Source organism: Hipposideros armiger, unplaced genomic scaffold (assembly GCF_001890085.2).
Source record: "Hipposideros armiger isolate ML-2016 unplaced genomic scaffold, ASM189008v1 scaffold_5, whole genome shotgun sequence".
Lineage (NCBI taxonomy): Eukaryota > Metazoa > Chordata > Mammalia > Chiroptera > Hipposideridae > Hipposideros > Hipposideros armiger.
The window spans coordinates 8,938,824-8,961,364 of NW_017731355.1; the positions used below are offsets into that span (position 1 = coordinate 8,938,824).

At 39.3% G+C, this 22,541-nt stretch overlaps 1 long non-coding RNA gene across 1 annotated transcript in view; it reads right to left on the bottom strand.

Moving 5' to 3' along the window:
- Positions 1 to 2,764: 2,764 nt before the first annotated feature.
- The window catches only part of LOC109384347 (uncharacterized), a 35,111-nt gene continuing 15,334 nt past the window's right edge, over positions 2,765 to 22,541 (bottom strand). Inside the window, exon 3 of the long non-coding RNA XR_002124384.1 lies at positions 2,765 to 2,856. This is a non-coding gene — a long non-coding RNA (uncharacterized LOC109384347). The remainder of the gene's footprint in view (positions 2,857 to 22,541) is intronic.

A 22,541-nucleotide genomic window follows, 5' to 3' on the forward strand; every position in this document is an offset into this window, starting at 1 on the left:
TCTCTGTGGCCAACATTTCAGACAGCTAATTTCTCCAAGGTCCCACTACCACTGAGATCTGGCTTAACCCACATACACAGAAAAGAATGGCCCCGATAAGTATTCTTGTGGGGCACAGGAGCTAAACCAAGTCCTGCAGTGCTACCTGTAGCCTAACAGTGAGGACATGGTCCCAAGATTCTCGATAGGGGGAAGGAAGCAGGTGGTCTTAAATGTTACATAGTCCCAGCTCAGAATTAGAACCCTCTTCCCCTCCCCGTCCTCACACTGGTAGAGCTGAACCGATCCTCATGGTCTTCCAGTCCTTTCCCTTCGCTTGAGGAGGTGGTGTAGTGTTATGGATAAGGGCAGAGACTGTAGCTAGTCTGTACATCAGGATTTGAATCCAAGCTGTCATTACTGACATATATGAGCTTGGGCAAATTGTTTAACTTCTACGTGCCTTGATTTCCCCATCTGCAAAATGGAGATAATTATAATCATAGCCCACAGCAGAAATCTGAGGATTAAATGAGATGGTACACAAGAAGAATATAATAATTCCTGGAACATGGGAAGTGTTAGTGCATACTAGCTCTTTCTAGTTTTAGAGGATGTTGAAGCTCAGAGAAGGCAAGTGACTTCCGCAAACCAGGACCAGTACTTGGTTCTGGATTCCCCCCAGTTAGTATACTCATGACTAAACCCTGATGCTCTTGGTGACCATTCATTCACCTTGCAAAGTCATTCTCCCCAATAACTACACAAGGTGCATTGGGGAAGCTACAGATGAAACGCAGGCTGGGCGGTGGGAGAATCTTTCTAATGTCCAGGCCACACCGTTAAGGAACCTCTCCTCAGGAATCAGTGCCTGGAAAGTTCATCTTCTCTGGCAACAGAGTTAATTCCACAACTCCACCTTTTAAATCCAGTCTTGCTTTTAACCCTTCCAGGAGGTAAATTAACAGGAAATGTTGGAAATCTAGGGCTGATGCAGGATAACTGGATCATCAGGAAAGTCACCAGGTGAGTCTTCCTAACCCACCTTAGGGAACACAGAGCAACAAACTGGAAGGTACAGGGTTTAATTTCTATGAATTGTTCTGAGATAGTCCTAGGACATCCTTTGTTTTCATTTGATGTTCCATGAACAGAGTTTGCTTATTTCTTCTTGGAAATATTTTATCAAAAAGGACCCTGATGTCAACTCACTAACATCAGAAAATTACAAAATGGATTGTTTTAAGATTAAAAATGAGGAACTGCTTTTGAAACACCAGCAAGAAGAACTCTAGTAGTGGGAGAGGATCACATGTGGATTCCCACAGCCTCCTTACACCCCGTGAAAATCAGACATGAATTACCTCCAAATTAGGAATCTCAGTGCCAAAGATTACCAGAAGCTTTTATATAAAATTTGAAATATATATGATATACCAAGTATACAAAAATAAGAAGCACAATGATCAATTATTGGAAAGATTATGGAAACAAATCTGTGGTTAATTTTAGATGAGTAAATTCTGGCATTAACTTTGGATTGAAACAAGTCTTTGTCACTTTTTTAATCTTCTCTCTTCCCTTCTCACACTCCCTCTCAACCATCAGAAAGTAGTTGGTACTTATTTTTATGTCTATATAGGAAAATACCTTTCATACAATAAAATCTCTATAAATGTGGCTGCCTTCTGATCAGTTCTTTGTCTCTGGTTCTTAGAAAACTCTCAGTAGGTTAACCTGGCCATTGCTGGGAAGTGCTAACCAACTTCCCTTGAAAGATGAAAACTAGATTTTGAGATCTTTCTCTTCCTGTCATTAACCTCATTGCTTTCAAGTGGTACCAATAGCCTCCTTTTCTGGAGAGAAAAGAAAAATGTGGGGGTTTAGATTGGCTAGAGAGAAGATGAATCCAGTTCAGAGCTCTTAACACAAGTGTGGTAAGTATGCACCCTAAGCCTGCAAAGTGTTCATTTCTTAGGAGATATAATTACATCTCATCATTAACAGTTCATGCCATCAGTAACAAAATGTGAACCTATCCTAGATACATCTAATCGATGCATTAAACAAAAGCCTGTAAAATACTCTTCTATTCATCAGTGGCTCTATTTTGTAGGCATCGATACCTTGTGTTTCTTACATCTACCTGGTAGAGGAGGTGGATGGTAATAAAGAGAACATCATTTTGGCCTGGTATCTCGCCAGCATTACTGAGCATTCTAGCTGGATGTTCCTTGGAGTTCTTTAATATTAACATTCCCCAAATATATATATATATATAATTTTCATCCAAAATTTGTTCTCCTTTCTATATGTCCATTTTACTTAATGAGGAATACAAACCAGTTGCCCACAGCAGGAATATAAGAAGAATATCGGAACCACTTGTCTTTGTTACCCACTGTCTGATTTAAAGTTCCTAAGTTCCTCATCCTTTTATTCCCATCAACAAACTATCTCTTTGACCAAACCCCTTCTCTTTATTACCCTTCCACTGTCTTATTACATAAATTCTTTGGTTTTCCCTATATGACTGCAATATTCCTACCTACCTCCCGTCTTTCTGTTTAGCCAGGACCACTAGAAGTACTTTTCAAAAATAAAGAGTTAAGCATGTCACTGCCCTGCTAAAACTTTTCAGTACCTCCCCTCCCCATTGTTTATAAGATACGAGTCATAATTCCTTTGCAAGGCAATTCATTGTTTTAATGAATTGCTACACATCCATCTCACTCATTAGTACTTGAACCCCTTAAGGTTAGAGCCATGTTCTATTCACCTTTGCTTGTCACATAGCAGGTAGTTAACAGATGTTTCATATAATGAAAAGGCATCATTGGCAGAAATTCCCAAACTGCTTTTTATTGCTTTAAGTGCCTGAGGAGAAGGAAAAAAGGAAGTTTCAGGTATGAGAAGTTGGTCATGGGATAAGAAACAACAGTCCCCCTTTTTTGTTGCCTGCAGGAAACTATGGTACATGTACACCAAATTAGAAATATTTGTTATTCAGGTAACCCTATAGAATCCTAGGGCAACTGCTGGTTCTGTTTCTGTTTCTGAATTGCTTATAAAGAAGCACAGTGTAGCAATAAAAAGTAACTAAAACTAAATTTTAATAAGAAACAGAAAAAAAGGAAAGAAAGCTATTCTTCACTTGCATTTGTGGATGAACTTTGGAGAGATGAGCTTACAAGCCAGAAACACTTTTCACATTCCCTTCTGCACGCTCCAGCTTTTGCCACCTCACACCTGTCCCAGAGCTTCTCATATGTCAAATCCCCCAACTCTTCCTCTAACCTCTTTACAATATTCCTCCTGCCCCCTTGCCGTGTCAAGTCCATTTTGATTGACTTGCCTTCTCTGGCTAAGCCCTCCCTACTTTTCTGTCCATGTCTCAGTTTGGGTCTTTTATTCTATTGTATCAGAAAGGAGCCATAAATGGTACCAGCAATGACACTCCTTGCCAAATGTGTGGGCTGCAATGAAGAGGGAAGAGTGAAATGGGAATAAGAAGGTGAATTCATATATTAACAAATCTTGTCCAATCATATATATTTAGGATACATTTAATGACTTGCTTAATTGTTGTGCCAAATAGTAATTAAGAATAAATAAATGAATCATTGAGCTATTAATTTATCACAGAATAAACAGAATTCCAGGCATTTCTTGGATCAACTAAAGGGAATAGAAGTCTTTCTGAAGATTTCTTTTAAAATAAGGCATAATCATGATCTATCTGTGTGTCACAGGGTCATCCCCTCCTCCCCCCAGACATTTGAGCGGATCCCCAGCTGTTAGGAGCCAAGAAGACCGAATCATATTTGGTTTAAAGAGAGTTGGGGGGTAGGGTAGACAGAACTAATCTTTTTTTGAGAGAGAACTGCTGACTCTCACAAATGAAAAATGTCAGTCTCTGTCTCATAGCCCAGCAGAAAAGCTAGTAGTAGGTCAAGGGATTTGCAGAATGACGGCCAACTCTTCCTCTGGAGAGGCCAAAGTGTTAGAAGCAAGAGTTCTCCTTTTCCTTTGCCCTGGGAAGGGCTAACTAGGGGGGATTAAACTAGGGCAGATTAAACAAAATAGTATGAAGCCCCCCAGGTTCTTTTCTGATATTTCCTGAAGTGTCACCAAACTTGAACTCATTTGGGTTGTTAACCCAAGTGTATATATGTATTACATACATAAAGCCTTGGGAGGTTGTCAGTGATGAATGAGCTTAAAAAGGCTGCCTTCCTGACGCCTCATGAGAAAACAAATGCAAGTGTAGATTCGAAGCAGAAGGGGATGGGCTCAGAGGCGAAGGCCAAGGGTAGACGAAAGCTGGGAGGGCTGGAGGAGGGCTAATCATGAAGCATGAGGTCTTGTTGTTGATGATGACACTGGGTACTTAGGGCTACAAGAAGGAAGAAAGCAGGAGATGGGGAGGGAGGCAGAACCAGAGCTGGAAATAGGTAAGAAAGAGCCATAGAGGTATGAATATGGAATCAAACAGCTGTGCCCAGGGGGAGTTTGGCTATCTTAAGTAGGAACAAAGGTTAGACACTCCCAGAGTGGAGACTGCCTGTTAAATGCCTGAAGCTCTGGTCTTCAAACCCTCCACCAGTAGAAGGTGGCGGTGGACTGTCAACTAAGGTAATGAAAGAATTTAAAACAAAGGCTATTACCATAAAAACAGAAGCAGTAATTCTGTGAAATACAACTTGTCCCTTCTAAAAAGTCGCTGAAGATCCATTCAGAATAATCAGGAACAATAGGAAATGAGCAATGAGATCAAGAAGAGGGAGTCAGCAACCAAGTATGACAGAGGTTAGAGAACATTGTGCACAAGCAAAGCCTTGGAAAAAACAATCCTTTGAAAGTAATGTCAGAATTAAAGGATACAAATCAGTGAGATTAATATCACAGGAGTAAATCATTTTGAAGTATCTTGAGAGAAAAGCTATGGAATAAAAACTCCAATAATTTACAGGCAAGGCAAAAAGACAAGGCTTTATATTTCTGGGCCAAATGTGTTGTCCAGACAGGGTGATCTATTTTGATAGTAAACAGGTTGGTAGCAGGCTAGAGAATGAAAGCTATTTGAAGGTGTTTTGTCTTTGCTGATTTCCATACTATAAAGAGTATTCATAGGTTTGCTTACTGCCTTGGTCTTCCCAGCTCTATTTTTCTCTTAAGTTTTAAGGTTCTCACTTTGACAGAATTTCAGAAACAGAACCATAGGAATTGAGGAGGGAATTGTGATGTTAAGTGTTAGGTGGTGAATTTGTCTTTTACCAGAGCCAACTTGAGTCTCATAACTAGATTGAGTGCTCCCTGAGGGCAAGGGTTGAGTCTCTCATCTCTGTATAGTTAGCACCTTGCTCAGTGCTTGCCTTGTTGTGAGTGCTCAGTACATGTTTGCTAACTTTAAGTGAATTGAACCAATTAAAGAATTTTCTTCCCCATGGAAAAAAGTTATGAGTACTACTGACCACTGTGAAAATACAAGAACATACATTTTACAAAATTCTAAGAGAATGAGCAAACAAACCATCAAGGCTCCTTAAAATGTTACCAAAAACATCCTTGGGAATCAGAAAATGAGAAAAGAATGTGGCAAGGAGGAAAATGTGATATTGAGGTTGAAAAAGGAAAGACCCTGAAGTTACCAACCAAGTAAAAATATTAAACCAGGAGGAAAAATCTGTTCTTTACTTAGATGATAATGAAGTCCCACTGTATGTTGACAGCTCTATAAAGTTTTGTCAATTGATTTATCTTCTTGCAAATCTGTAAACTTGGAAGGTACATTTTCAGTAATGCAAAACACTTGATATAACTTCCTATGAAATGTTACAAAAATGATTTGAGTTACTGTAGTAAGAAGTTATTCAACACTTTTTAAGTATTACTTGTATGATTATGCAAGGAAATTTCAACAGGGGAGAGTTGTGTGGTTTACAGTAAATTTGGAGATCTCAAATTATTCACTTGGCAAATGTAATCAACAAATAAGATTTCTTAGAAAATTACTATTTTTACTTCTACAGTTTTCTCAAAGAAAATGGCTAAGTTAGATGTATCCCCCCCCTTCCTGGTTATAGCTCCTATTACACTGTATTGTCATTGTGTGTTTCCCTTTCTTTATCCTCCACCATATGTGGAATTCTAGAATACACAGATAATGTCTTACTCAAGTGCTGTATCTCTAGTATCTCTTGCCATGTTCGGTGCACAGCATATAGTAAGTATGCAATAAATATTTGTTGCAAATATGAATAGAAGCAAAAGCATGTCAGGTGAGGTACAGAGATTAACTTTAAGAGAAGATAATAAGTCAGACATCTGCAGGTTTATTTGCAATGCAAAAAACCCAATAAGTCCTATAGTATCTTGTTAGTAAGCAAATTGGTCATTATTTATACATTGTCATTTATGTCTTTGTTTTCAAATGAAAAGAGTGGGTTACTTGCTCAAGATCAGTTATTGTCATTGATTCCTTCCCAGCTCAAAATACTGGAATTCACTCAGACCACAGCAAGTCATTTGTTTCTTATTAAAATATTTATGTACATTGGTCCTAACTCCCCACCCCAAAATGTTTGCATCTAGAAGGTAGAGTTATGCTAACTGAATATTGACAGCATAACTATGACTTTAAAATTCATCATTCACTATAAACACACTTGGTAATCTGCTATAAGAGCAGAAAACTATATTACTTGCACCCTTGCTTAAGGATTGCAGACATCAATGGTTTCATATCTGAAGAAGGTGACGTCAGCCTCAAACAATATAGTCAAGAGGGAAAAAAGTTGTACATGTCATAGGTGAGAGGACACCACTGAGAAAAATAAGATTTCAAGGAAGAAATTAAAGTGTTCAGAATAAATTATTTGCATAATCATTAGCAAGACAGACTCCTATTTTATTCTGTAATAATAGTCTAAGGAAATTCTTCAAAGACCCACTACTTATGACAACCATCAGATGGGAAAACAAAAACACCTAAATTTCTAGGAAAATAACTGTGTGCTTATCCTGATTAGCCAGTCTTGATGGTGCCTGGTACACAGTAAGCATTAACTAAATCTTTCTTGAATGAATAAACCCTACAAGAATAACAGAAACTCATTATTCACATTTATAATATGTGTAAATAATGAGGTTTGGTATTAATAAGAGATAAAAGCTGTTAGCTCTGGTGTGGATGGTGAAATTAGGTGCACCACATTACCAAAAGGAGCTATAATGAAGACTTCTGTGTAGATTTGTGGAGCGATACTAAGTATGTACATGTGGCATCGACTAATGTCTTTTCACCCACTTAGACAATCAGCTTGTCTCCGCCACTCCAAGGGAACCTGCTTCATAACGTAAGAGATTATGTTATGTATCTCTCATCTATCTTATCTATGTATTATCTCTAGCTGTATCTAAAAAGTTGTTAATTTATAATGCACCTTCTAAGGCTGATGGAGGAGAAAAAAAACATCCTTCCACCCATTCTAGATTGGGTGCAGATATTTCTGAGGTAGCATTCTTCTTCTGACCAGTCAATTGGGATAAACCATCATGAGTGTGGGCTCCACGGTGCATGTGGGTACCCAGGAGAAATATCTTCCCCTTGCTATCTATTATTTTTTGACTGTCAGTAACCAGAGGTCAGCAGAATCTTTAGCCTCATTGGTGCCACAGAGGACAAGGAATTTTCACAGGTGCCCTTGGCAGATCAGGAATAAACAGAAGAGGAGAAATAAGGAGGAAGACTAGGAGGGAGGCGTTTATTTTTCTCACGAGAGCCACTTTTTTGAATAAGATCTCTGAGAGCTCAACTGAGAGCTAGATAAACAAAAGACAATTTAATTTACTTTTAAGAGGGAGAAATAGGAAATCTTGGTTTTAAAATTAAGGACAGCCAACAACAACACTTCAAAGGAGAATAAAAGAAGATGAAGGAGGAGAAAGGACTCGCCAGCCATGAAGTAAGCCACCTTGGAACGGGATCCTCCACCCAACACAAGCCTTCAAAGAACTCACATCTTGACTGCAGTCTAATGTTAGACCTAGTGCTGGAAACATCAAGATGAGCTGCTTCCAAATTCCTGACCCACAGGAACTGTAAGAGGGAATAAATGTTCACTGTTTGAAGCCTCTGTGTTTGGGGGTAATTTGTTATGCAACAATAGATAACTTGCATAGTACCCAATACTACATTACCCTGACTCCCTTAGACTCTGGTTTCCAGCTGTGTTTGGCCAATACACAGAAAGTGAGGTCAGTGTGTTTATTGCTCAGCGTTCTGCTTTGGCCTTGGTTTCCTCCCTCAGTTAGCACAGCTCCTTCTGACAGCTTCAGGGGTCTCCAGGGTTGCAGCTCTCTGTGTACTTCTACAACACTTTTTCTTCCCTTTGCCCCTTCAAGCCTAGACATGGCATGGGGCCTTGCCATTGGTTTTCTTCACCCTGCACATACCTCTGTAATGAGTCCTTTCATTTTCCTAAAAATTGTGTGCCTTCTATTTCCTACCAAGACCCAGGCTGATACAAAAGGCCTGCGAAGGAGAGGGCGCTTAGAGACTTGAAGGAAGTGAGGGAAGGAAGCCTCCTAATATATGGGGAAGAGTGCCCCAGCAAGTGCCAAGACCCTGAGATGACGGAATGCTTGGTGTGTTCAAAGAACAGCAAGGAAGATCAGTGTGGGCAGAGTAGAATGCACCAATAGGAAAGTGTTAGGATGTGAGGATGGAAAGGTAGACAGCGGCCATATCAGGTAGAGTTTGGTGAGTCATGGTTGTATTCTGAGTGTCACGTACAGCCATGGGGAGGGTGGGGAGTGGTCTGAATAGGGGCATCACATGCTCTAGCTTGCATTGGGAGACCAGGATATAAACAGACATAATGGAAACTGGGAGACAAGTCAGGAGGGTCCTTTAGAATTTAGAGAAATGATGATGGCTTGAGTACCTATCTTACTCAAGGATAAGAAAGGTAGAGAGAAGAGCTTGAATTTGGGATATATTTTGAAACCAGACTTGTAAGAATTTGCTGCTAAATTGAACGTGAGAGACTCTAAAATGAAGGATGAATGCTGGAGCCATTGACTGAGCTGAACACAAGGAAGAAGACAGAGGTGGGCAGTTTGGGGAAGGAAGGGAAGAAATCACAAGTTTGTTCATTTCATCTTCAAAAGAGGAAAAGGGTAACATTCTTCTGTGTAGAAAAGAAAGGACGATGAGAGGATTTTTCCTCATTTTACGAAGAAAAGGATCTATATTCACAGATTAACATTTCTATCTCCTGGCCCATTAGGATACTGCCATTAGAAGACTTTTAAAATCAAGCAGTGCATTCTCAACTTTAGTTATAAATGTGATCAATTATGGGCCATGTCTGGCACCCCAAAGATCAGACTAAGTAAATCCAGGAACCAAGAACCAAGTCTATTCTTGGGGTCCAGGGTCTCTGTTGTTTGTAATAAAACATAATCTGCCTATCAGGGGAGGATTCTAATTATCATGCCTATAAAAGATAATCTCACTGGCTAACCTCACATGACTTTTTCTTTTTCTTTTTTTTTAAATTTGAAATATGACAACCTTCAGCTCCAGAAGCAGATGTGGCAGGAAGCAAGACTTAACAGACACTTCCGTTTTTCTTGGGACAGCACCCTTTACCCCACTTCCGCAGTTCAGGGCTCTTCTTACCATAAATTTAGAGCTGTGCCTCCACTCAAACCAAGACACTCACTCTCCTTACATAACATCAGTTGCCTGCTTTTTCTTTGCAGACCTAAAGCTTTAGCGCAATTCAGTGTGGAGCTCATGCTTACAGACGTCCCTCTACAGACTTGCTAAGAGACCAAGCAGCACCCTCTGCACTCTGAGGGGAGAAGGCAATGACCTTCACTTTGTTGTAATGTTTGCCACACGCTCACTCACACCCTCGTCTACAGCATGCTTTGTGATGCCAGTACGCAGTTGTCTTGATGCCAACAGGCATTTTTTTATTGTTGTTGTGTTCTGTCTAAAAATTCTGTAGGCTTCCCGGAAGGGACACAGCCAACTGTGATAAAATGGACTTCTCCTCCCTTCCCCCCTCTGGTTACCATGGCAATTCTGAATGACTGATTTCCTGGTTGCCATGTAAATGCAGTGGGATCCCAGCCACTGCACTACACAAAGACGTCAGTAAGGATGGTGAGAAAACAAAAATCATATTTAAAAAGACAAGGAATTTCATCTCAAGCCTTTTTCTTACACAAAAGTGGAGGGAAGGAACCAATTGTAATTAGAAATGGTGCTCTTCCCAAGGTAGGAGTGATTGCGTCTCTCCTTCGTTGGAGGAAAGATTGGAAAAAATGGGGAAATCCCTCTTCTGTAGCTGGAGGAGTTGGCATGGTGACAGGAAGACAGATGCCATTCCCAGGTGGCTAGAACCCTTCAGTAATCAGTCTGAGTCCCACTGAGTAGAAATCCGAAATATTTAACTGGAGTGGGAGAATTAAGTTAGATGGAAAAAAAAGTAAAAATAGGTGTCATGGACATTTTTTAGAATTTTATGTGTACAGTTTTATAATTTTATTTTTCTACCCAATAAATTTTACTTATTTCTTATTTTTTTATTATTAGTTTCAGGTGTACAAAACAACATAGTGATTAGACATTTATATACCTCAAAAAGTGATAACCCCAATAAGACTATTAGCCATCTGACACTGTACATACTTACTACAATATTATTGACTATATTCTCTATGCTTCATTTTATATCCTGTGACTATATTTTTATTAGTTTCAGGTGTACAAAATAACATACGATTAGACATTTATACCCCTCACAAAGTGATAACCCCACCAAGCCTACTACTACCTATCTGAGACTGTACACAGCTGTTACAGTACCATTGACAATATTCCCTATGATATACTTTACATCCTGTGACTGAGTATATTTTTAAAAATTATAGTTGACATTCAATATTATTTTATATTAGTTCCAGGTGTGCTGAGTAGTGGTTAGGCATTTATATAATCTATGAAATGATCCCCCCAATAAGTCCAGTACCCATCTGAACCCGATATAGTCTTCACAACATTATTGACTATATTCCCCATACTGTATTTCACATCCCCGTGACTATTTTGTAACTACCAATTTGTACTTCCTAATCTCTTCACCTGTCTCACCCATCATCCCCCAACTCCCTCCCATCTAGCAACCATCAGTTGGTTTTCTGCATCTAGGAATCTATTTCTGTTTTGTTTTTTCATTTATTCTGTTCTCTGGATTCCACATATAAGTGAGATCATATGGTATTTGTCTTTCTCCGTCTGACTTATGCGCATTTCACTTAGCATAATATACCCTACGTCCATCCATGTTGTTGCAATGGCAAGATTTCATTCTTTTTTATGATAGACTATATAAATATACCAGAATTTCTTTATCCAATTGTCTATTGATGGGCATTTTAGTTGTTCCCACATGTTGGCTATTGTGAATAGTGCTGCAGTGAACATAGAGGTGCATACAAGTATATCTTTTCTAATTAGTGTTTTGGATTTCTTTGGGCAAATACCCAGGCGTGGAATTGCTGGGTCATAAGGTAGCCCTATTTTTAATTTTTTAAAGAACTTCCATACTGTTTTCCATAGTGACTACACCCATTTGCCATCTCACCAACAGTACATGAGGGTTCCCTTTTCTCCACATCCTCACCAGCACATGTTGTTTGTTGATTTATTGTTGATAACTAACTATTCTGACTAGGAGTGAGATGGTATCTCATTGTGGCTTTTATTTCCATTTCTCTGATGATTAGTGACATTGAGCATCTTTTCATATGTCTATTGTCCATCTGTATGCCCTCTTTGGAGAAATATCTATTCAGGTCCTCTGCCATTTTTTAATTGGATTATTTATTTTTTGATATTGAGTTGTATGAGTTTTTTTAAAAATAAATTTTGGATATTAACCCCTTATCTGATGTATCATTGGCAAATATCTTCTCCCATTCAGTAGGATATCTTTTTTGTTTTGTTGATGGTTTCTTTTGCTATGAAAAAACTTTTTAGTTTGATGTAACCCCATTTGTTTATTTTTTTCTTTTGTTTCCCTGGCCCAAGGAGACATATCAATAAAAATGTTATTAAGGGTAATGTCTGAGAGTTTACTTTCTATGTTTTCTTCTAGGAGTTTTATGGTTTCTAGTCTCACATTTAAGTGTTTAATACATTTTGAGTTTATTCTTATATGTGGCATAAGAAGGTGCTCCAGTTTTTTTGGGGTTTTTTTGCATGTATCTGTCCAATTTTCTCAGCACCACTTATTAAATGGACTGTCTTTACCCCACTGTAAATTCTTGTCTCCTTTGTCATAGATTAAAAGACCATATAGGAATGGACTTATTTCTGGGCTCTCTATTCTGTTCCATTGATCTATGTGTCTGTTTTTATGCAAATACCATGCTGTTTTGATTACTATAATCTTGTAGTATAATTCGATATGAGGCAGTGTGATACCTCCAGTTTGTTCTTCTTTCTCAGGATTGCTGTAGCTGTTCTGGGTCTTTTATGGTTCTTTTAGGATTATTCTAGTTCTGTGTAAAATGCCATTGGAATTTTGATAGGGATTGCATTGAACCTATATATTACTTTGGGTAGTATGGACATTTTAATAATGTTAGTTCTTCCTATCCATGAGCATGATACATGTTTCCATTTATTTGTATCTTAATTTTTTTCTTCAATGTCTTATAATTTTCTAAGTACAAGTCTTTTACTTCTTGGTTAAATTTATTCCTGAGTATATTTTTTTATGTAATTGTAAATGGGATTGTTTTCTTAATTTCCTTTTCTGATATTTTGTTATTAGTGTATAAAAAAGCAACTGATTTCTGAATATAAATTCTGCATCCTGCTACTTTACTAAATTCATTTATCAGTTCTAATAGTTTTTGGTGGAATCTTTGGAGTTCTCTCTGCATAGTAGCATGTCATCTGCAAATAATGTCAATTTTACTTCTTTCTTTCCCTTTTAGATGTCTTTTATTTATTTCTCTTGTCTGATTGCTGTGGCTAGAACTTCCAGTGCTATGTTGAATAAAGGTTGGTAATAGTAGGCATCCTTGTCTTGCTCCTGATATTAAGGGGGAATCCTTTTAGCTTTTCCCCATTGGGTATGATATTAGCTGTGGGTTTGTCATATGTGGCCTTTATTATGTTGAGGTATGTTCTCTCTATTCCCACTTTGCTGAGAGTTTTTATCATAAATGGGTGCTGGATTTTGTGAAATGCTTTTTCTACATCCATTGATATAGCCACATAGTTTTTTTTTGTTTGTTCGTTTTGTTTTTTTTTAAGATTTTTTTTATTGGGGAATTGGGGGGATGGGAACAGTGCTGGGGAATTGGGGAAAGGGGAACAGACAAGTTGCTGTCGTTTTGTTCTTCAATCTAGTTGTGGAGGACGTTGCTTCACTGGCCCAAGTTGGCACCATCATTGCGCTCCTCTCTGGCGAGGCAGATCAGTCACCGGCTTCTGGACGGCTGCTCACTCTGGCTGCTGGCCACACACGGTAGCCCATTGCAATCCACTGCCACAGGGACGGCAGCCTATGCCGTCGCCGGCGACTCACGGCAGCCCAGCTCCAGGTCGAGCTGCCGTTCAGCATCCCAGCTGGGGAGGGCAGTGTCACTGGCCCTCACATGTGGGATCCGAACCGGGGCCCTCTGGCATCCCAAGCGAGTTCTCAACCATCGCGCCACTCGGCCGGCCCTATAGCCACATAGTTTTATTTTTCATTTTGTTTATGTGCTTTACCACGTTAACTGATTTGCGGATATTGAACCAAATTTACATACCAGGAATAAGTCCCACTTGATTGCGGTGTATGATCTTTTTAATGCATTGTTAAATTTGGTTTGCTAATATTTTGTTGAGGATTTTTGCATCTATGTTCATTAGAGATATCAGCCTATAGTTTCCTTTTTTTGTAATGTCTTTGTCTGGTTTTAGAATTAGGGTAGTGATGGCCTCATAAAATGAGCTTGAGAGCCTTCCCTCCTCTTGGATTTTTGGGAATAGTTTGAGGAGAATAGGTGTTAATGCCTTTTTTGAATGTTTCATGAAATTCACCTATGAAGCCATCTGGCTCAGGACTTTTGCTTGTTGGGAGCTTGTTGATTACTGATTCAATTTTGTTGGTAGTAATCACTGTGTTCACATTTTCTTTTTCTTCTTGATTCAGCCTTGGAAGAGTGTATGCTTCTATGAATTTATCCATTTCTTCCAGATAGTCCAATTTGTTGGCATATATTGGTTGTCAGAAAAGTCATGACGTATTTTTTCCATGTTTTTCATTGCAAAAATGCATCATGACTTTTCCAACAACCCAATAGTTGCTCATAGTATTTTCTTAAATTTTTTTATATTTCTGTGGTGTTGGTTGTCACTTCTCTTTCATTTTTTATTTTATTTATTTGGGTCCTCTCTTTTTTTCTTCATGAGTCTGGTTAAAGGTTTGTCAATGTTGTTTATCTTAAAAAAAAAAAAAACCAGCTCTTGGTTTCATTGACCTTTTGTATTGTTTTTTTAGTCCCTAGTTTATTTCTGCTCTGATCTTTATTATTTCCTTTCTTGTGCTCACTTTTGGCTTTGTTTGCTGTTCTTTTTCCAGTTGCCTTAGGTATAAAGTTAGACAGTTGATTTGAGACTTTTATTTCTCGAGGTAGATCTACATTGCTATGAATTTCAGACTGCTTTCAATGTGTCCCATAGATTTTGGATCGTTGTGTTTTCATTTTCACTTGTCTCAAGGTATCTTTTGATTTCTACCTTGATCTCATTGTTGATACATTAATTGTTTAGTAGCATGTTGTTTAGTCTCCATGTGTTTGTGTGTTTTCCAGTTTTTTTTTTGTTTTTTTGTTTGTTTTTTGTAATTGATTTCTGGTTTCATACCATTGTGGTCAGAGAAGACGCTTGACATGATTTCAATCTTCTTAAATTTATTGAGACTTATTTTGTGTCCTAACATGTGTTCTATCTTGGAAAGTGTTCCATGTGCACTTGAAAAGAATGTATATTCTGCTGCTTTGGGGTGAAATGATCTAAAAATATCATTTAAATCCATCTGATATACCATGTCATTTTAGGCTGATGTTTCCATGTTGATTTTCTGTCTGGAAGATCTGTCCTTTGATGTCCGTGGGGTTTTTAATTCCCCTACTATGATTGTGTTACTGTAGATCTCTGCCTTTATGTCTGTCAATATTTGTTTCATATATTTATGTGCTCCTATGTTGGGTGCATAGATGTTTACTAGGGTTATGTCCTCTTGATGGATTGATCGCTTTATCATTATGTAATATCCTTTTTTGTCTCTTATTATAAACTTCATTTTCAAGTCTATTTTGTCTGACATAAGTATTGCTACTGCAACTTTTTTTCTCATTTCTATTTGTATGAAATACCTTTTCCTGTCCTTTTACTTTCAGTCTGTGTGTGTCTTTTGATCTGAGATAGGTCTCTTGTAAACAGCATATGCATGGGTCTTGTTTTCTTATCCATTCAGCTACCCTATGTCTATTGATGGGACATTTAATCCTTTTACATCTAAAGTGATTACAGATAGGTTCATAGTTATTGCCACTTTATTTTCATATTTTTATCTTTGTTTGCTTGTTTTCCTCTTCTTCTTCTTAAAGAAGTACTTTTAACATTTCTTATAATACTGGCTTGGTGGTAATGAATTCCTTCAGCATTTTCTTGTCTGGGAAGCTCTTTATCTCTCCTTCAATTTTAAATGATAGCCTTGTTGGGTAGAGTAGTCTTGGTTGTATGCCCTTGTTTTTCATCTCTTTGAATATTTCCTGCCACTCCCTTCTAATCTGCAAAGTTTTTGTTGAGAAATCAGCTGATAGTCTTATGGGAGCTCCCTTGTAAGTAACTAGTTGTCTTTCTCTTACTGCTTTTTGGATTCTCTCTGTGTCTTTAACCCCTGCCATTTTGATTATAATGTGTCTTGGTGTGGGCCTGTTTCGGTTCATCTTGTTTGGGACTCTCTGTACTTTCTGGGCTTGTACGTCTATTTCCTTTACCAGGAAAGTTTTTAGTTCTTATTTCTTCAAATAGATTCTCTGTCCCTTGCTCCCTCTCTTCTCCTTCTGGTACCCTTATGATGCGAGTGCTGTTAAATTTGATGGTGTCCCAGAGGCCCTTTAAACTTTGTTTTTTTCTTTTTGTTGTTCTGATTAGGTGTTTTATGCTACCTTGTGTGCTAAATCACTGATTCGATCCTCTGCTTCATCTAATATGCTGTTGATTCCTTCTAGTGTATTCTTCATTTCAGTTATTGTAGTCTTTATTTATGACTGGTTCTTTCTTTATGGTTCCCATGTCCTTCTTTATGCTTATTATATCTTTGTTGCAGTTCTCAGTAAGTTCCTTAAGCATTCTTATAACCAGTGTTTAACTCTGTCTCTGGTAGGTTGGTTGCCTTCATTTCATTTAGTTCTTTTTCTGGAGCTCTCTTGTTCTTATATTTGGGACATGTTTCTTTGTTTCCTCATTCTGTCTGCCTCTCTGTGTTTGCTTCTAAGTATTAGGTAGATTTCCTATGTCTCTCAGCCTTTGCCAGGTAGATTTCCTATGTCTTTCAGCCTTAAGCAGGTGCTGTGCTGTGTAGCCTGGTGGCGCAGTCTCCCTGATCACCTGTGCATGTGTTCCCGTAGTGACCGTGTGAGTGTGTGAGTGTGTGAGTGTGTGAGTGTGTGTGTGTGTGTGTGTGTGTGTGTATGTGTATTGTCCTATTGTAGTTGAGCCTTGATTGTTTTTGGTGCATTAGTGGGTGGGATTGACTTCCAGGCTGACTGGCTGTGACACTTAGACATACCCACAACATATGAACTGCTGTGTGGGAGCTGACCCCTCAGAGAGAGATTTTCCCAAGTGGGCTCTTTTCCCTGTAGAGATGACCCTTTTTGTGTGTTGCTTGTGGGGCCAATTGGGTAGTTCTCTGGTGTGGGCTCCTGCTGGCCTCTAGGTATGTTGTTTCTGGTGTCTCTTGGGAGGGGCTCCTGTGCAGGCCAATTTCAGCCTTGCCTATGTCTGGGCCAGGCCTACCTGGTAGGAACTACGAAGCTGTATGTGGTTGTTCGTTGCCTGTGCCGGACCTGGAGGCATGTGGGGGTGGCCTCACTGTGAACCGAGGTCAGCTGCCACCAGTATTGGGCCTGGGGCAGCTTAGCAAAAGGCCCAGGGCCCCTCTAGGCCCATTGTCACCTGCCGGCTGCCCATGAGTTCCAGCTGCTGCAGTTTTATAATTTTAAAATTAAGATTCCAAATGCTCTAATCTAATATTATATTTGCTTCATGGTGAATTTTTTTTTCTATCTAATAACTTTGAAAAAAATAACAAAATGCAGTCCCCTTTCTTTACTTTTTATTATTTTATTTACTAATTATTTAAAAAATTGATTTGTAACACCCTGATAAAAACCACATGCCAAACATTGATTGACCCAGATTTCTATGGTTTTCATAGCTTAGGTTTAGTACTATCTATAAAGAACACTGGCATGTAAAAAACATGTAAAATATAGTTTGTATTACCCTGTATGTATACAAAAACTAAAATTGTTGATAACTGACCTCCTTGACTTTTCATATCTTAGAATTAATTGGTGTAAAATTAATCTGTTCTTCCTTTTCCCCAAAAAATCTTTCTACCTTTTGACAAATGCTTTATATAAAGGGTTAAAAAACCTAATCAGGAAGGATTTCCCTAAGTTTGCTGAAAAAACTCATGCTATTACTTTTTACTATTAATTGTATTATTAATTTTCAGAAGCTGAATCATGAGATCATTTTTGAACTAGCTTGTGCAAGGTTGGGGATGTAATGAGCTAAAGCATCCCATGTTTTCTAGAAGCTAGAGAAGTGACCCTAAGAGATAAAACTCCATGCCTGGGGTATTCCATACAAAGCTAACAAATCCAGGTCCTATAACTGTCATTTCTTAATATTCTTTCTGGCATTCAATACTGCCTCATCACAAAAACCAGCATGTTCCAAACTGGGTCCATAAGTGTCACATGGGGTAAAAGTTGGGACAGGAAACTCAGAGCCCAAATAATTTTGCAAAATCTTAGGTTCAAGGGTGTTAGACAAATTTATTTGCTGCAGAACTTCTCAGAGCTTTTGCTATTCCCATATCTATGGTGGAAAGTGGCCCTAGGGAATCTGGTATTCCCCAAATATTTCTGACCATTGAGCCATGTCTTTGCAGAACATCTCCTAGTTCTTCAGAGCATTCTTTGAGAAATGCTGGGCCCGTTTCTCTAAGAGCTAATTGTAATTTAAAGATATATGGATTTTTATTTATGATTTAAAATTATAAAATTTGAAAAAGTGATTGGTTCCATATGATTCTCTTGGGAAAGAACCACCAATGCTTAGGGGACCTTCCTGGGACTAAGTCTTTTTCAATGGAGACGTTGGGGCTTCCATCTGACCATACTGACTATATGGCAGCTCCCCATGGACCAACCAACTGCGAAAAACCACAGAGTTGCCAGCTACCTCACCACTACCAAAGCCAAAGAGAACACTGACAAGGGAACCGACTCCTGCTCCTCCACCTCACTCTGATTCTTTCCATAAGACAGGGACTACTCAGAGGGCACATGCGCCCCCTACCCAGCCTAATCTAGACTGCCCTGGGGAGATGCAGTGAGGTTTGAACTAAATAGGAGGTTGTTAAAACAATCTGGTCCTGTTAACAGAAATGATGGAAGAGTTAAAGGGATAGAATGAAATACTATTCAGGGAGCTTGCCGCCAAGAGGGAAAGGCGAGCCAAGTGGAACAAAGTTGGTAGCAGCCATTTGAAAGATAAAACGGGGTCCATGTTTTTACCTCAACAAGTTCAGTGTCTTTAATCAAACTGGTTAAGTAGCTGACGCAGCCACGTAAACAATGTAGGAGTACAGATTGGGGAAACTGAGAAGAGGAAGCATAGAAAGGAGATGGATTTATTTGCCTGGGTTACTAGGAGATTCTTTAGAACCTCTGTTGAGATGGTGGCTGAGGGCCAAGTAAGAGAAAAGGGGCTTTGAAGGCTGAGGCAACTGCCTGTTCAGAGGCATGAGATTGGGACAGAGTATCGCTTATTCTGTAAATCCTGAATGGCTTGGCATAGAGGACGCAAATGGCCACGGTGTGTTGGTGGGGTGTGCTGTGGATTGAAGAGGTAGGCTGGGGTCGATTTGGGAGGTTCCTTCCACAACATTTCAACTAATGTAGAAAAATGAAGAACCATAGAAGATTTTAGCCAGAGAACTGATGTGACCAGGTGTGCATTTTGGAGAAACCATCCCATGACAACGTGGGGCAGGCTTTGAAAGGAAGTAGAGTGGAAGGCAAGAACAGAGGAGACAGAAAATATCTGCGTGGTTTCCATAGCACTAAATGGTCAAGTGTCTGGGAAAGTCTGGGAGGAGGTAACAGGGAGAGAAGAGCAAGAAAGGGGAGATGAGGATTACTGTCAAGAGTAAAACAACCGGAGTAGATGGTTGTGCCTTCATTTCTCCATTCAAAACTTATTCATTTGCATGAACATAAAAGCAACATATCTTCCCTCTCTTTGCCCTGAAGACCTCCCCTATGATTTATGTTAAGAATTGTGTTGATTAGAAGCACCTGAAATAGTTTGGGTAATTGTAATTTAATTGGGTTGTTGGTCTCTTCTGCTTTACAGTAACATGGGTAGGTCTTTTGCTGCAACCTCCCAGTTTGCTACTTTGGTGGCACCAAGATTAGCAGCAGGCTTCTCCAGAGGAAGAGGAATTGTTTTCTATGTTCAGTTCTGACAAATACCTGTGCTCTGTGAAAAGAGAGTCATACATGGGCCCTCCTTCTGGTAACATAGGCCAAACTGCCATCTTGTTAAATTAATTTTGGACCCTGAACAAGTCCACGACTACTCTGCGGGGACCTCAGGGAATGCCATTCCTGTGCTGGGAGGTGAGTGGCCAGTTTCTCAGCACTTTTGTTTAGGTGTGCAGAGCTCTGTGGCTGCTGCAAAAGAAATTCTGCCTGCCAATCACAGGTTCAATTACTGGCGTTGACAGCTCTAGAGGATGTAGAAAGAAGACACACAATTAACTGCTCTGGTGAATACCTGGGAAAATGTCTGCCCCCTCACTTTCTCTACAAAAATAACACATATTAAAATCAGATTTTTAGAAAACTTATTTCAAGACATCAACTCTAGACTAAAAGATTCTAATTGTACCTTCTTTCATGAGTCCCTATGTCTAGACTAGATGTTATCAGGACAAATGTCTCATATCTGAATAAGCTTTTAGAGAGTCCTGGCTCTGAATAGGAGGGTTTTTCAAGGACCTCAATTTCATTACTGTTTAGGGCAGGAGAGGGCAAATCAGCATGACATCATGGTGTCCATCTAGGTTAGACAAAAAAGGAAGCCTTTTAGACAATGGGAAAATAACACAGTGGAATAAAAACTTCCTTTAAGCAGAATGTTCAGAGATCAGCATGTTTCCCTTGATGGGGATTTCTGGGTGCTAAGATGAAGAGTTAGCTCATTTAAAACATCTTTCTCAAATACATTCGTATATATTTCATATATGTCTATTGGGCATAATTTATTCCTTTTTGGCGAACAGAGTTTGCATTGTCTGGGGAATGTCATTAAGACCATTGCACAGCCCTGAAGAAAAGCATTTCACTGAATCTGTACCTATCTCTGCATGCTGGAAGACACGTCTGTTTTTCACATTAATTGCCTAATTCCTATAGAATGAGTTTTTCATTTGCCTATCATTTTGTCCTATTCTTTTTCTTCCATGTGCCCAAATAGTTTGCTTGCTCACTTAATTTCCTTTTAGTAGTTTTATTGAAATATTTTGTACTCTAAAGCCAGATTTCCTGCGTGCAAATCCAGCCTCCACCACCTACTAGCTGTGTGACCTCTCTGTGCATCAGTGTTCCCATCTCTAAAATGGTGACAATCATAGTACCTTCCTTATAGGATCATAGTGAGGGTTATATAAATAAATATAGAATAGCAAGGGGCTCTTTTCCTGGTGGAGCCTCTAAACACAGGGTGTCCAGACCTGGGCAAAAGTCAGAAGCACCTGGGGAGATATTTTAAAGTACAGATTCCTGAGCTTACTGCCACAGATTCTGACTTCAGTCTGGAGAGGAGCCCGTTGCAGTTGATTCATGCAGTGGCGTTTAAGAACCACTATTTAAAACGAAAATTTTGGTTCCTGTGGTGCTGTCCTTGTTCTTCCCTCCTATTCTCCTGAGTTTTCCCTATCTTATGTCCTCTCGCAATGTTAAGTCTCAGATTATGCAGGTTTTGGTCAATTTGCTTACCAATGGTGGACCTTTATGAGCTACCCATCTTCTTACTTACTAAACTGGTGTCATATTATGCATTTGTGGTCACTCTTCAGGGTCTGTTTGACCTCTGCTCTTAAAAAAAATATATATATATATATATATATCAAGCACATGAAGGCTCCAATTAATCTGTTTGCTATGGTGGGAAGCAACATGTTTTAGGCATTGTACTGAAGCTAGCTTCAGGGTTGGCAAGGCAGAAGAACCTTCAGGGACTTGTTTATATAATGTAATTTATGTAGAAGAAAGGGGAGGGCTCTCTTCTAGCTATAAGCACAGAAGTCTCGCATAAACTCAATGACTAAGTGGTGTGAATAGTAAGACTAGCCTCCTGGGTGCTTGACGGTGGGGGCAGAAGGACAAAGGTAGCTTTCTTCTTTCCTCATCTACTCACTGGGTCCAAAGCCTTCTTCTGCTCTATCCAGGAAAAATCCTGAGGCAACAGAATGAGTGACAACCCAGGCACAAGGCTGAGGGACAAAACTAAAGACGTAGAGGGTTTTACGACACTGGGAGACAGTGGAAGGTGAAGGACAAATAAGGGGACATTTACAGAGGGAAAAAGTCCCTCAGAAGGCTGGGAACTGGCCACTGTAGAGGCTGCATCCAGGGTGCAGAATTGAGGCTGTGGCCAATAAGGAGAGGGCAGTCTCACAGCCTCAGGGAGCTACTTCTGATTTTCTGTTGAAGATAGATTTTGTGTGGAACACTTCATAGGAGTCACAGGGGACACGGTGGATGGAAAGACACTAACAGACACATACAGGAACATGAAGTTTCTTAATAATAAAATGATAAGGGATAAATGAAGTTCTGGAGATAAATCAAAAGACAAGGTGGCATGCTCAAAGACTGAGGTACAGGCCTCCAGGTTCCCAGGCTCTGACAATGACATATAGCTAACTACTGATGAAGCCACCCAGGTGGAGTAATGATTTCACCAGACATGAGAAGCTCACCTGCCCATTCTTACAAGTATTTTTATACTGTCCTGAGTCCTTCATAGTGCTCTAATTGCCAGATGCAAGCAATTGATGCCAAATGACTACAGCACATTTCTAATGCACATTGCAAGATCATTAAGCAAAGACCAGTTCTCCAAGAGCATCCTGCAACTGTCCAAAGTTTCAGGACTGTTAGGGAGCTAT